General features: G+C 45.7%; 1 protein-coding gene across 1 annotated transcript in view; it reads left to right on the top strand.

The window, feature by feature from the left end:
- The first annotated feature begins 3107 nt into the window (after positions 1-3107).
- znf438 (zinc finger protein 438) overlaps positions 3108-14761 on the top strand; it is a 34379-nt gene continuing 22725 nt past the window's right edge. Inside the window, exon 1 of the mRNA XM_037455522.2 lies at positions 3108-3378. The gene's annotated coding sequence lies outside the window, so the exon portion shown is untranslated. The remainder of the gene's footprint in view (positions 3379-14761) is intronic.

Raw genomic sequence — 14761 nt, 5'->3', positions numbered from 1 at the left:
GAACCCAAAGCACTTCTCCGTGTATTTTTGCCCAAATACTCCAATTTAAAAAATAGCTAATTCTTTCCTAGGATTGTTTGCCTAACCAAGTCTTTTTTTTGTGCAAAGCTATAATTGTGTTATATTACAGCGTCAGCCTCAATGCTTTGTGGCCTGATCTGACCGTAACTCGTACTGACCTGTAATTCACGACATGTCATCCGTGAGTCGCCCGGAGGACTTTTGGCTTCCCGCACATGCAGGCGCATGCCAATGGAGAGGATAAATTGTTCCATAACGTTGCCGCAGTTGAGTTTTTACTAGTGTGGTCCACGCAAGCGTCAGCTTTTCTCCATTTCTGCGACGGCATCGACGCTCCGATGGGTCGGAGTTTTGGAAGAACACCTTGTAAGTTATAGCTCTAAAATGGCTGTGTGGGATGGGGAAAGAAGATGCTGTGTTTAGTGCAGCCACAGCAACCCCCCCCCCCCCCCCCCCCGCGCTGGAGAGAATCACTTTGACCGTCAAACCCTGACTCAGACTTGCTCCTCGAACACCTTCATAGATAGGGAATTAACCTGCCACAGCTTGAAACGCTTTACTGAGCGCTGGTCGATACTGTCATTATCCTAAAGCAATTCTTAATTCTATTTGGCCCTGAGCTAAAGATCCTTCTATTGATCACAAAGTACAGATGACACAACTACTTTTTTTCTCTGTGTTAAAAAAAAAAGGCCGCTCTTATAAGCCCAACACAGGGCCACATACGCTACAAAAGAGTAGAGCATCGTTGTGGAGGTTGGACACCTGACCAAGTGTTGCATTCACAAGGCACCAGTGCTAGTGAGTGATCAAGGGTAACACAGAAAAAAAAGCATTCCTCTTTCATATCCTGTTTTGAGAGATGAGAGATGTTGATATTTCTCGCCGAGCTCCATCATCACGAAACGGGGCCCTTGAGAAACGCAGTGGTGACAACACCTGTACTGCAGTTCCTGGTTGCGCGTCTTTGTTCTCGAGGCTTCTGGCAACTGCTGCTCGAAAGAGACGGAGAAAGACACAGAGAGAAATACTGAGCAGCATGAAAGTGATTACATCTTTTTCTGTCATCCACACACACACACACACACACAACATGGCCACCTGTCACAGACTATACACTGAGGCCTGTGACAGTGGTTAACAGAACAGGACATGTGTAGCCCCAGGTGACTCAAATTGCAAAACTAACAACACCATGCTTCATTGCACCGAGAAATACCGGTAAGAGGGCGTGTGTGTTGTGCGTGTGTGGTGTGACATTGTCAATTCACATGCATGTCTAAGTGCTTGTGCTCAACAGATCCTTAGAACGCAGCTTTTATGACATACATTGCCGTTTTTTTATTAATTAATTCGGTTTGGGACATCAAAATATGAACTTCAAATGGATCTGTAATCATGTTGATTCCACAAAGGCAACGTGCCTAAAGCAACACCTCCTCCTACCAGAAGGCTTTCCTCCTGATGAAAACACAAACATCTGAGTTAAAAATCACAAACTTTACCAACCGTTCACCATTCTTGTTCATTGGCAATACAAGAAACTAATTCTGAAAGGATGCAAGAAGTACTAGCCAATCAGAAGCAGAGTAGGGTGGTGGAAAAAAACAAATATCAAACTACTGAAAACAACAGGTGGCACAACTGCCAACTGCTGTGAAACAAAAAAGTACAACAGGTTAATCGACAGCGTGCTGCCAAATAGTTCATATTGACTTGTAAAGGGGTTAGACAAAAGAATCAAAATATTAGAATCAATACACAAATGTTTTTGATTCAGTAATCAGTAAGAATCAAATATTAGTGGGAAGGGTTGGCAGCAGTAGCAATTTCAGCAGTATGAGAAGGGATGCTGCTGTTGGGCCCCTTATGACCAGAAGCACTCCCATGACCATACTCTATTTATACACACATACATTACGTTGTATGAATAAAACGTTTAGGGCCCCCTCCACTAAACAAGGCCAAGCCCTAAGATGGAGGACTGACTATGGCAGGAGTTTTGTCTCTTCTAAATAAAACACCATGTTGAATGCTTTATATATGTAGATGTTTGTGAATATAGCGGTATGCGGGGATTCATTTAGGGGCATGAAAGTACAGAATGTGTGTATAGATGACGACATGTCCAACATGATTTGCGGGTACGCTTTTCATGTGACACATTAACATATGTAGGATTTGAAAACAACTAGAAGGATGATCTATGTCATAGTAATTAATATAATATTACCTGAGTTTATGTTGCATTTTAATGGTGCAAATTACCAAATAAAAAATGCAATACATGTAATTGGTATATTTAATATGCAGGGTGCTTTTTGTGCCCTTTTCGCGTCTTTATCTGCTTTGTAATCCAGCCTTGATTGTTAAACTTGGACCTACATTACCTCCCAGTAAATAAACTACTCAGATGCACAGTGTAAATACACTGGAATATACAATCGTCTATGTAAATATAAGCCCGTGTTTGCCACAGAGGGTATTTTATCCATCAATTAAAAATCCAATGGAATAATCCCTTGACTTTCATCCTGGGAACCAGTGCAATGTTTACTTCCGGGTTTGGCCCATCGAAATGCGTCACTGCTGCAGCGCTCTCACGAACTTCCACGTTAAAGGGCTTCTCATAAAGAGAAACATATTTGTAGTCGCAGGAGGGCTTGGAATTTTAATGAATAAAACATTTGCCATTAGCAACGTTTTTTTTGTGATGTAGTATTGTTACGTTTACTGTACTAAACGAGCCGAATACCTTTTCCACCTCTTCTTATTTGTGGTATTCTGTCGTCCCCAAAGTCAGACGTTAGGCCATTGTTGTTGTTTGTCTGTGCCTGCAGTGTTATAGCAACGTTATATTAATGTTATAACGTCGTAAAAAGCATTTACTGGACCGCTTTAATATTTGTGACGTCCTCCCAGCTGTCCGTAAGTGACAGCGCTGTGACGGGCAGCTACAGGTAACTACGCAGCCACTCATTGGCTGCGTTGGCTGGGCAAAGCAAAGCGTGTCCCCGGGGTATCATGGGCCGTACCACTTCTGCTACATGGGGGTGCACTAGGAAACGGGGACCGCGAAATGTTGCTTCACCACCCGCTAGAAACACACATGCTCACTAAAGCTCACTTTCACGTGTATTTGAATCCGTTTAATAATTTTACGAGGAAGTAAAATGAGGAATTGCTATGATTTAATAACTCGGTCATATTTATTCCACCCACCGGATCAGGTTGATGTTTGGTTCAAAAATGGCTGGAGAAAAACTGTTATGAGGATCGACGGTTTTACCAGGTTTTTACGACAAAATGAGCGCGTCGTAGCTTGAAGGCGCTTCCTCCACATAGCTGGGGATCCAGGTGAGCCATGTTTAAAGTTAATCCAACATTTGACACGCAGCCCGCTGCTGTTGAGACAGGGGACACGAAGCCGAAAGACGCTCGTTTGCAATGTTATCACGGTAGCATTTACATGCAGCAGCTAACAGCTTTAGCTTAGGTGTGCATTTAAAGCACTAATGACAGCTTCAAAGTCAGATAGCAGTCGACGCCAACGGATAGGTTGTACGTGCAAGTGCACGCAAGTGCACGCACAACAAACAGCGGAGACACAAAAGGTATGGCTCTGTGTGTGTCGCTAACGCAGAGCAGGCCTGCGGCTAACCCGGCAGCTGTGCTCTCATCGCGTTAAAACGTCATCAGACACGGGCTCCCCGCAGTGATATGTGCACACAGACCTCAGCGACATCTGATAAGATGTGCAGACAGCAGATGCTGCTCTGACCCCCAGTGCGCCGCTTGTAATAACCTCCCTCCTGTCCATGTCAGCAGTGCTGGATGTGCACCTCTGCGTTTGTACTCTTGTTAAGTGGATGTTGTTCTTTTGGAGAGATCGTCTCTATGAACCAAATAAACAACATCGTGGTTATTTTGAACTATTTGGCTGCTGTGGATATCTTAACAAACACTGGTTGCCCACCTAGAGCAGGAATGTGGATCTTAATAAAACAGAAGTTTGTTTGCATCATTGTGATGAAGTATGTGGGATCTTTTCATGTTTTAAGGATAAATTATGCTATACATAAAGTAATCTATACTGTGAACACCAAAGGTCCCTCATCACTTTAACAACTGCATTGAATTGCGTGTTCTGATCATGGTATAATCAGTTTCAAAGTCTTGATATGATATGAGGCACTCTATAATTGAGTTAATTATGTTTTGATTGTATACACTGATGATACGCCAGTCTGTTGTAGTGCACTCTTTATTAGCTGGAACTGACTTTACGTGTTAACAATGTCGTAAAGCGTGTTGCTGACTTCTCTGGGGGTCAAAGGTCAGCAGGTTGCTCCAGGACAGCTCCCCTGAAATGTTGCTTTTGGAGTATTTTGCCCAGCGAGCATGATATCATTTGTTTTTTTTCAGGGGAATTTTAATGTAATCAATTCACGGCTCCATCTCGGTCTTCAAGTACAGTTGTGCATTACATTAAACACCTCCTGAGAAGTTAAAAATGAGGAATGCGATCCGCTGTGGTGAAATGAAGACTTGTGGTCGAAAATTTCCTTCGACTCGATAGTGTAAAGAATGTTCCACAAAGTGTTCTTGGGTTTTTCTTTCCATATCAAACAATATTGTTGGAGGCCCAGTTTTTCAGGTCAGCGAAAAGTTGACTGAACTTCTTAAACTACAGTTTCACTTTCTCTGTTACCACAGAGGTTCCCAGTAGAAACAAAAAAATAACAACAACAAAAATTCTCCAATTCTGAGCCATTGGCATTCTAGTGAGCTGATGACAATCTGACCTTAAGGCCACATTAGTGGGACCTAGAGAGAAAATCACATTCCATGACTCACCTTTTTTGTTTTTGTAGGTAAACGCTGCTGTCTCAGCAATATTTTCTTATATATGATCGAAAGTGGCTCACGCTGCACAAATCGGTCTTTTCGCATTCGGTAAAACTTTGGCACTGATAACAGAAAGTCCCCCTGGCCCAGCCGACACCTACTCCATACTGTCTCTGTAGTGACGGTTATTGTAGTTAGCAAATACTGCACCAGTTACTTTTTTTCTCACCCACTCGCTCCACTTTGACTGCTCAGGTGGGGGGAATCCTGCTATCATATGTTTCATCGACATTTCTGCCCCCAGTTAAATAGATGTGAATGTTAGTTTACAGTCCTCACAAGATTACTTTTCCTCTCTTTTTATATTACAGCCAATTGTACTTACAAGGTGAGACTGGACTTGTGACTTGAGCATTTGTAAAAACCCTTCCTATGGCCCTGGTTACTTTAGGTGACTAACAGAAGATGCTGTCAACACTTTTTGCTTACACTTAGTCCCACAGATGAAGCTAGTGCTGCTAGCTCGTTTCATTAATGAAGCTAGTGCTGCTAGCTGCTTTCATTATTAACGCTAGTGCTGCTAGCTTGTTTTCATTAATGAAGGTAGTGCTGCTAGCTTGTTTCATTAATGAAGGTAGTGCTGCTAGCTTGTTACATTAATGAAGCTAGTGCTGCTAGCTGCTTTCATTATTAACGCTAGTGCTGCTAGCTTGTTTTCATTAATGAAGGTAGTGCTGCTAGCTTGTTTCATTAATGAAGCTAGTGCTGCTAGCTGCTTTCATTATTAACGCTAGTGCTGCTAGCTTGTTTTCATTAATGAAGGTAGTGCTGCTAGCTGCTTTCATCTTGTGCATTGGCCTGCTCATCTTTAATCAAGAAAGTACTTGCTTATTCAACCATTGATAAAATGATAATGAGCTTGAATGAAGGATTATACTATTATCATATTAATATGCATTATACAAATAAGTAAGTTGTGGTAGCTGCAAAAATCTCAGAAGGGAATATTTTAATACCAGACCAAATGCATTCCCATATATATACACCACTGGAGCTGTGGCAAAATATGTAGTTCTCTTTTCTTATTTTGGGTGATTTAACTATTTGATAAAGTGGCTGCTCTCTGTCCGCTTTGTGAGTGCTGGGTGCAGGTCACTTCAGTTAAAAGGAGTAAACGCATCGTACAGTGCATGTACAGTATTTTTCCAGAGCATGTGACCTCGCCACATTTGATGCTCACCCATATGTACTGGCTGCAGTTTAGTTTACTGTTCTTCTCACATGTTAGTAAAATGTTTTTGCAGAGCTCTTTATTGACAAGTCAGCGTGAGAAGCACTCCCCATTCCCACACACACAAATTTCTTGTAGTTCAACATGCATACTTAGGCAATAAATGGTTCTGATTCTGTTAATGTCTCTCACACAAACCATTGTCGAAAGCACAATTATTACGAGTGTAAGGGTCACGCAGCGTGATATCATGTATCACAGGAATGTGAGTTTGGAGGGATGAGCATGTGGGGATGCTGGAATGCGGCGCTACACCCATGACATGCGAGTGCCGGGAGCGTTTGCTTTGGCCTGGCCCGCAGTTCCGCCGTGGTTTCACATGTGGCCGGGCGAGCAGCTTGGAAGGCAGGAAAGGAAACTTAGATGCTTGTCCAACATTTCCGTTCAATCACAACCGAGATGGTGTTAGGTAAATGGATGGACTTTGACTAACTCAATCCAGACTTTGAAGCAAACTAATGAGCAATAACACAAAAAAGAGGCGTTCCAAAATCTTGCAGTGAATTGTACACGAGAGGCGGGATTATACGGCCGATCATTCTGCATCAGAGGTTGGTTGGGTGTTGGATGGGCGCTGGTCGAGTCCAATTATCTCATCTAGGCATTATGGGTAATGGTGAAAACATACAAAACAAGGGTTAATCCAGGGAGGTGTGCAAAGACCAAGTCCTGTGGCATAAGTACATCAGCTTATTTAAGTCTAATTGAGTAAAACCCTTGAAGTTTATTTTTATTTTTCATTTGCACCTGAATTCTAAGGACCCAATATGCATCCCTGTTAAGTGCCACCCTAAGATGTCATGAGCGGAGAGCAGGAGAACAAGGAAAGTGCATCTCCTGTCTGAATAATGAATGGAGAGCATATTGTGTTATAGAAAGAAGGGGAGGATGTGGTTCAGTAATAGTCTGGTGAACATTTCTCCCTGTCTCTAAATTGTAGGTCTTGCCAGACTCTCTTCCAAGAAAAGTAATGAAAGTGACACACAAAGCCAGATGACTTTACCTTTTCCGGGAGGTGGTGTGATTAGATTAGGCCACTATTCCGAGCCTTTAGCAGTATTCCTGTTTAGTTTCCACTTTTTTCAAACCGCTTCGTCTGCGGTGTTGCTACGCCACGAGTAGAACCTGAGCATCAGACCTGTGCGCTCCCTGCTACTGGCTGCGAGTCAGTTCACTATGTCATTACATTATAAGTTTCCACTAAAATGAAAAATTGGGTCAGACCGATTTTAAAAATGCAGGATGGCTTTTCTGAATCTAAAATGGGAAGTAGTGCCATGAAAAGGCCCTGCTGTAACCGCTATCGCAATCGCAAAGTTTATTTCTTACCATTTTCTTTTTTTGTGTGTAGGTTATTTAGACAAATTACTTTGGGATTGTATTTTGGGAGGGAAAATCTTCAAAAACTATTTTTCTCAGTGGGGACATTCCCACTGTGTAATGCTTGTTATAACAATATTTTCCAGTTAAGCAGGAGCATAAATAACCTAAAAGTTTGGCCTGTAATGTAATTACTTATCTTATTGTTCTTCAGGGCTGGTGCAGTGCAGGCAGGGGACAGGACTCATAGTATTCATTAATAAATCCAAACCCAAAAAGTACAGCTCACAACAAGAAGTAACTAACGTTAACTCTGTTGCTACATGAAAACACGGAAAAGAGCGACACCGGAGGAACAACCAGAGACCACAGATGCACCAACACAACTTGTGCCCAAGAGAGGAGCTGAGTCTGTTTGGAGGGTTTTTGGTTTTGATTAGAAAACGATTTATTAATGAGCTAACACGCTAACTCGCCGGCCGGTTGCGAGCAAGTTGGCCAGAGCAGCGAACAGTGTCTCGGGTAGCCGCGGTCGTTTTCGGGGTCAATGTGTTTACTTGAAAAAGCAATACGGTGATGTAGCCGGGATTGGAGCCGCGACTGGCATAGCCGGGGGCACGCGTCGTTTTGGGCTCTGAGACGGCCCTCGAATGGGACGACCGAGCCCGCTCCATGTCGCTCCTCAGCGGCCCCCACCACGGCAGCGCCGGGTGCAGCATGCACGTGGCGGGCAGACGTTCCCTGTCATCCCCCCCCCCCGCCCCCCCTTTTCTGTCATTTGGCCCCCTCTCAAATATACCGTGTAGCCCTCCCTCCCCCTGCTTATCTTTCCACCAATCACGTGTGTGTCTCTCCCTCTCTGACCATCCCACAACCATGATTCTGGCGTCAGGGTTGCACCTACTCCCCCCCCCCCCCCCCCCCCCCCTGGCCCGGGATCATGTTACCCTGCCATTACTCAGTCTGCGACGGCGCTCCATGTCAGGCGCGGCGGAGTCTGCCTGCCCGCCCCCGCGGACCTCGGCTCAAACCACAGACGCCCCTGGTTGGTCGCTCCAGCCGACTCCCTGGAAAATGAAGCAGAGGAGCGAGGTTAGCGTCAGTCTGAGAGCTGCATTTTCAATTTCATGCAGGGGGGGGGGAGGGAACTCCTGTACCGCAAGACAAAATGGGTCACGCCCACGAGTCGAGAGCTTCAAAACAACCACCCCAAGAAGGCCGCCCCCCCCCCCCCCCCTTACGTGTCCCACGCGTCACCCGTCATCCTGTGATTTGTGGGCCCCCCCTCATCATTTTTATGGTGATGTAACGCCGGTTCCCCTCGAAGAGTAAAACCTCTTGTTAAACCCCGCTGCGCCGCCCCGGTTCCCATAAACGCGAGTGATGCTGTTTTATAAAAACTACGGCCTCCTCCTCCTTACTAAGGCCGTGTGGCGTAATCCACATGGAACATAACTCCACCCTCTGCTCCCCCCGAGCTCTCGTCTCTGCTGTAATATACAAGGTCTGACTGACGCTCAGGCTAATCTTCTCTATTTGAAAGGGAAGCAGCGTTTTCTTTTTTTTTTTTTTTTTTTTTTTTTTGTGGGAGGGGCCGGTGGCTTGTGCGACACTTTGTTTGTCCCTCTGTTGTACAGTAATGAGACATTTGTGAGGGTTTGGGGGCTGGACAGCAGAGTGGGTTTTAGAAAGAGAAGCCTGAGGGCCTGCATGGGCATGTTTTCTGTTGTTCTCAAACACCATCTCGGCAGCACTATGCAGTTGGCCCATTTTATGTTAGAGAACATATACTTCATTGGGACAAACGGGGAGATTTTGACCTACGGTAAGGCTATTTAAGTATCAGGAGGAAGAGAGAGTGGTAGTACTTGTTCTGTTTTTTGTTTTCATCATTTCAGGAATTGAAAATGGAATATTTTGCACACGAATACCTGTCCAGCTTTGAAATTCGGCAGATAGTACTACTGTTGACAGTTTGGACTGTGGGAATACCCCACTAATCACTAGTGTGTGTGGGGAGATTATTGTCATTGTGTGATACTGATTATCAGTTTGGTTTCTTATCAATTGTCTTTGTTCTTTTTTTAGTATATTGTGAGAAAAGATATGTATATGTACAATCAACATTGCGTATTTTTCTAGCAGCAATACAAGAATTTCCCAAATGTCTAAAATACATTCCAAACTAAACGTTATGGAATCAGTTTTCATTTGTTAGCCTATTCTTATCATCAAACTCTGTATTCAGAGTTAAAGATGGCAATATCATAATTAGAATAAAGAAGAATTGCATAATATAGATACACTTTACTTAAGTAAACTTCTACTTTTTAGAACATTATGTGCCAGCCCCGTCTCCCAATGAACTTTGAGTGCTTCTTCTTTTTCGTACCAGTGTTTCCACTACCATTCTATGGGGGGGGGGGCGCTTAGGGCTTAAGGCAGCCCCCACCAACTGGCCTTGTTCTGCAATTTTCACACAGCAGAGGTGACCCGGTGGTGCATTAAGGTCCAGTGTGCAGCTACATTCCAGATCCAGTTGAACACGCTAAGCCATCCACAGCACACCAGAGGCCTCTAAATCACCGCTCTCCACCAGCAGAACGGCACCCCGACGCCTCCACTCAAACACGAGTCCCGGCAGCCACCAGAGTACACACAGACGTCTCCTATCTTTGCACTTGTAGAGTACACGGAATACTCACGTGTGCACGCCATGCCGGTATTACACGTTAGGAAGGAAAGCACACGCGCCTTCTCCACAAAGGTACAAAGTTTACGCACCGTGACAAAGATACGTGAGGCATGAGGTTAATACTAAACCGCTGTAATCCATTATTTGGTTGGTTTGAGAGCAGAGATAGCAGTGTTTCAGCATGTACCTGTCGGGCCTAAATGATTGCTTGTTTCCTGCTAGAAGGGGGGGGGGGGGGTGGAGTAATTGCAAGCAGCTGACAAAGCTGGACCTTACCTTTCCTGTTCTCTCAAGCCAGCCAGCGTGCCCAGAACACCTACACCGCGCTACGCCGCCCGAGGTGGTTGCGAGCGGCGCGCTCCGTCCCGCCTGGGTGAGCGGCAGCGTCCCGCCGGGGGGCTTTGTTGGAGCGAGGAGGACGAGCAGGATGTGAAAGGGGCCATTGTTCGTCCTGCAAGTTCACCCAACGATTATGACAATTCTCGTCTTTTTATTTCAAATGAATTGCATGGCTTTGCTCTTTATGGCTAAGCGGCCCATCGACGCTCATCGACCCCCCCCCCCCCCCCCCCCCCCCCCCCCCCCCTCAGCCGGAGGGATTACGGATAGGGCAAGGCTTCTCCCCGTGAGTCACAGCTAATTAACGCAGTAATTAAGATCAGAATCTCTGCTCCGAGGAGGACTCTGAATTGTCTGTAGGCTCAAACAGGGCATCAAACAGAAATCCCCTGCCTTCATGAGAAGGGGTGAATTAAAGCGTCTCCCCTCGTGTCACACAAGGGACATGGGTTGAAAGGAGAAACTGCACTGTTCATAATGCATTCGCTATACATATTTCAGCCCGAGTGAAGTGAAGCGCTTCGATCTTTCCAAGTCGCCGCATCGTCATCTCCTTCCTCTGGTGGCAAATGATGGATTAACAAAGGGTTCACGTATGAGGCGCTGAGCATGTACACCGTTTTATCATCACATCCCTTCGTGACGGATGGACTTTCCAGGTTTTATTCTGCGGCTACACGCTGCGCGGATATCTATGGGTATGGACGTCACGTCTGGGCTTATTGGGAATTCCATATAGTGGGCGCACGGGAGGTGGGATTTATGGCTGGGATTAAGTCTAGCCGGCGGTTCCTCCTCTGGTCGCCAGTGTTTAGGTGGTGCTGTCGTTACTGGGCCGTCTCTCAACATGATGCCCCTCATCCTTGAGCAGAATGCTTAAACGGGCTTCTGGGGAGCATATTAACAGTCAGTGTTTGATTTCAATAACCAAATAGGAGGAGCACATTTAGCTGTGAAGCAGCTGTATTATAACATTTGTCCTGGACATTAATGTACTCCATTAATACCAATGACTCCCTGACCTTTCCTCTAATTTCACGAGCACATCAACGGTATCGCTTATTGATTGAAAACATGTTCCTCATTCACAAAACAAGATATTTGTGGATCCCAAAAGACCTAATCCAAGTATTTCCATGATACGTTGCGCTTTCTGAGCCGAGACAACCAAATGTATTATTCCATTCGGCTTTGTCGAGGCAGCGGGGACCAGATTTCTCAATTCTTACCCGTCACAATAAAAACGTCATCTTACAGTGGAACCTACTGGTTCTGTGCTCATAAGCTGTCTTGTGCGATTTGTGCTGCGCTCAGTGCAGCTGCGCAACATTTCCACTTGTGTTTCACGTGGGTCCGTACCCTCTGTCTGAAGACGCACGCCGTCGAGACACTAATGGGGAAATTCCAGCAGAGTCTCTGTTGAGCTTGGAGGCCACTCCCTTCTTTTTTTTCAGAATCAGGACATTCTGAGGTAAGGTTTTAAAATAAAAGTCCTTCAACTTCCCTATATTCAAACACATTCACAAGCCATTTCTGTTTTCAAAATGAATTAAAAAGAAAGAGAAAGACAACTGACAATACATATACTTATGTAGTAAATCTCCTTTTTTTCTTCAAAACATATTATACTATTACCCTATTTCAGGACATATTCCTTTCTTCGTCGTACATTTGAGCCGTTGGTCTGAGCAATGAAGTGTTACTCTCAAGAGAAGTGAAACTGTTTCTTTTTAGGTTCATAACAAAGTGTTGCTAAATTAAGCCTCTGTAAAAATCTAGTTATACCTATTGCAGCCAACACGCCGCCTTTCAGGTTGCAGCCAAAATTCATCACATAACCCAAATCACTTCCTGTTCTCTTTCCTCTCGGGCAGGAAGGGGTTACTCTCCACATTTCCTGTCCAATTCCCAGAGCTCCCTGCTACATTCTGATTGCTTTCTTGATGTTAAACATTCCCAGGCTCCTACAACCTTCTAGCCTGCCTCCGCTGTCCAAGAGCCGTCCCAGGTGAACCAAGAGTGGGCGAACCGCCTGATTTTTAAGGATAAAATCTAAAAAGTTGTTTTTTTTCTCACGGGGGGGGGGGGGGGGGGGTGGGAGATACGGGGACTGGAGGGGCAGAGAGACGTGCAATGGGAGCGCTCTTTTTCTTCCTTGCGTTCCGTATGATTGGTGTGAGGCTGTGGGAAAGTGTGCGTTTTCCCAAACTTGGTTCATTTGACGCGGCGTTTCTCCTGGAAGCAAAGTTGTGTTCCAGCTGAAGAGTTGATCGTCACAAAATCAGGCCCAATCATTTAGACCAGTTTTAATCACCAGGGACTGAATAAATACAAGTCAGTCAGCTTCAGGAACAGTCTTTTTGGACTCTCTGGATAGCGAGGTTAACACATTGGGTTAACCCCTTTCAAACGTCCCCCTATTTAAACATTTTCTTCCACGACTCCTTCCCACTCGCTTCCTTCCCTCCCGAGACCCTTGAGGGCTGAGTTATCGTATCTCCGCTGAGTCAGCGGGGCCTTCGCATCAGTCACGAAGCAAACGGGATCCGGATTGAGCCGGTGCGCCTGGGTGGAGGCTACGGTGTGGATGTGACCCAGGCAGAGCCGGGCCAAGCCAGACTATATTTAGCCCGGCGTTGCTAGGGCTAATCGTCCTCCCAGGCCTAATCATGTCCGGTCTCTGTAGCTCACAAACAACTGGGGGGGGCAAACACAGACTAACCTCATGTTAAAGAGGCATCAATGGCGCTCTCAAAGCGCTCCGTAGATGAGCCACATCTCGCATCCTTCCCGCTTCCATGCTGTTAGACGTTCTGTAAGCGGATTAGATCGGAGTGTTCAGTGTTGCTGTCCGCCGTGGTTTATTAATTAAACATGGCTTCCTCTTACTATACTAGTAATTTTGAGTCTCGGCAGCATCCTTATCGCTGCTTTGGAGACCTGCTTCTGAGTGATAATCCCCTGGCCTCCACGTGGGCCCAGCTCGAGATGAAAGGAGAAACCAGTATCTCTCGGAAACTTGCGTTTTGGTTGGTGTTTTTCGGAGGATGGCACCACCACCTCACCCCTCCTCTTCTTTCCACGGTTTCCTGTGTGGTTCCTATTCCAAGACTTGCACAGGTTACGCAGCGGGCAGATGAAGACCCGGGTCGGGGAGGTGAGGGCCTCTGAGTGAGGGGATGGTAAGGGTGACCCGGGTCGCCGCTCTGCCTGAAAATCAGCCCCAAGCTTCCTTCCTGCTCTAGTTCCCAAAGGCATGCTGGGAACCCAACCAGCATGCTTTTTCCAACCAGTAGAGCGGCCAGGTGGCTGGCCAAAGGTGAAAATGCTAATATCTCGCTGCTGCTGTCCCTACTGTGGCCCTCTGTCCTTCTAAGCAGTGTTAGTATGTTTGAAAGGTTCTCGTTCCACCAGTCTGTACACGGTGGGGTCACAGAGATGGTGGTGATCTCGCTACGATCATATGGATGAATATGATGGTTTAGTTTATCGGGCTCATTCGACAGCAAAAAAAACATATAAATAATGACTAATATACGTTTAAGACAATGCACAATCAATTTCAATTTTTGAGAAGTTGGAGAATTTCCCCCAGGAGGACTACTCGCTGTCATTATCGAGCCGTTGTGTCGTTCAATAGTCACCTAATTAGGCTCGTGGAGGTTAAAATCCTTAAAGCATTTGCCTCCATGTGTTGTCAGTCGTATGCTGCTCAGCGAGGATGTGAGCCAGGAGCCAGAGGGATGAGGGACAGAAGGAATAAGTGAACTGTGTTTGTCAGCTTTCTAAACCCCTGAAATTGATTCTTCTTCTGCACTCTTTATTCTAATGAAAAGCTAATCCCCCCCCCCGCCCCCCCGCTCCCCTTTCCCTCTGTTCATAAATAGAGCCTCTTATTTTCCCAGGTCTGCCGCGCGCTGCCTCCGAAAATTAGCACTCATGATGAGCCTGCGCTCTCGGCAATCAATTTGGCACGCTAAGTCCCTCCAAAAAGGTTACCTGGAGCAACTGAGCCCCCCGGCACGTAACTTTGAATCTGGCCCTCTCCTGGCACTTATCATTCAGCCAGTTGAGAAAATGGCCCTCTCTGGAGAATGGGCAAAGGAAATGTCCAAATATTGATGGCGAATAGTGATGTAATAGCAAGGGTGTTGGTCACAGGGAGAGGAGGCCCATTGGTGCAGGTGGCGGACAGGGATAAAGGAGGCGTGTCAGCCCTCGGGGGAAACTTTAATGATATTAGCGGC

Source organism: Pungitius pungitius, chromosome 19, assembly GCF_949316345.1.
Source record: "Pungitius pungitius chromosome 19, fPunPun2.1, whole genome shotgun sequence".
NCBI lineage: Eukaryota > Metazoa > Chordata > Actinopteri > Perciformes > Gasterosteidae > Pungitius > Pungitius pungitius.
This window is presented reverse-complemented; position numbering and strand designations above follow the sequence as displayed.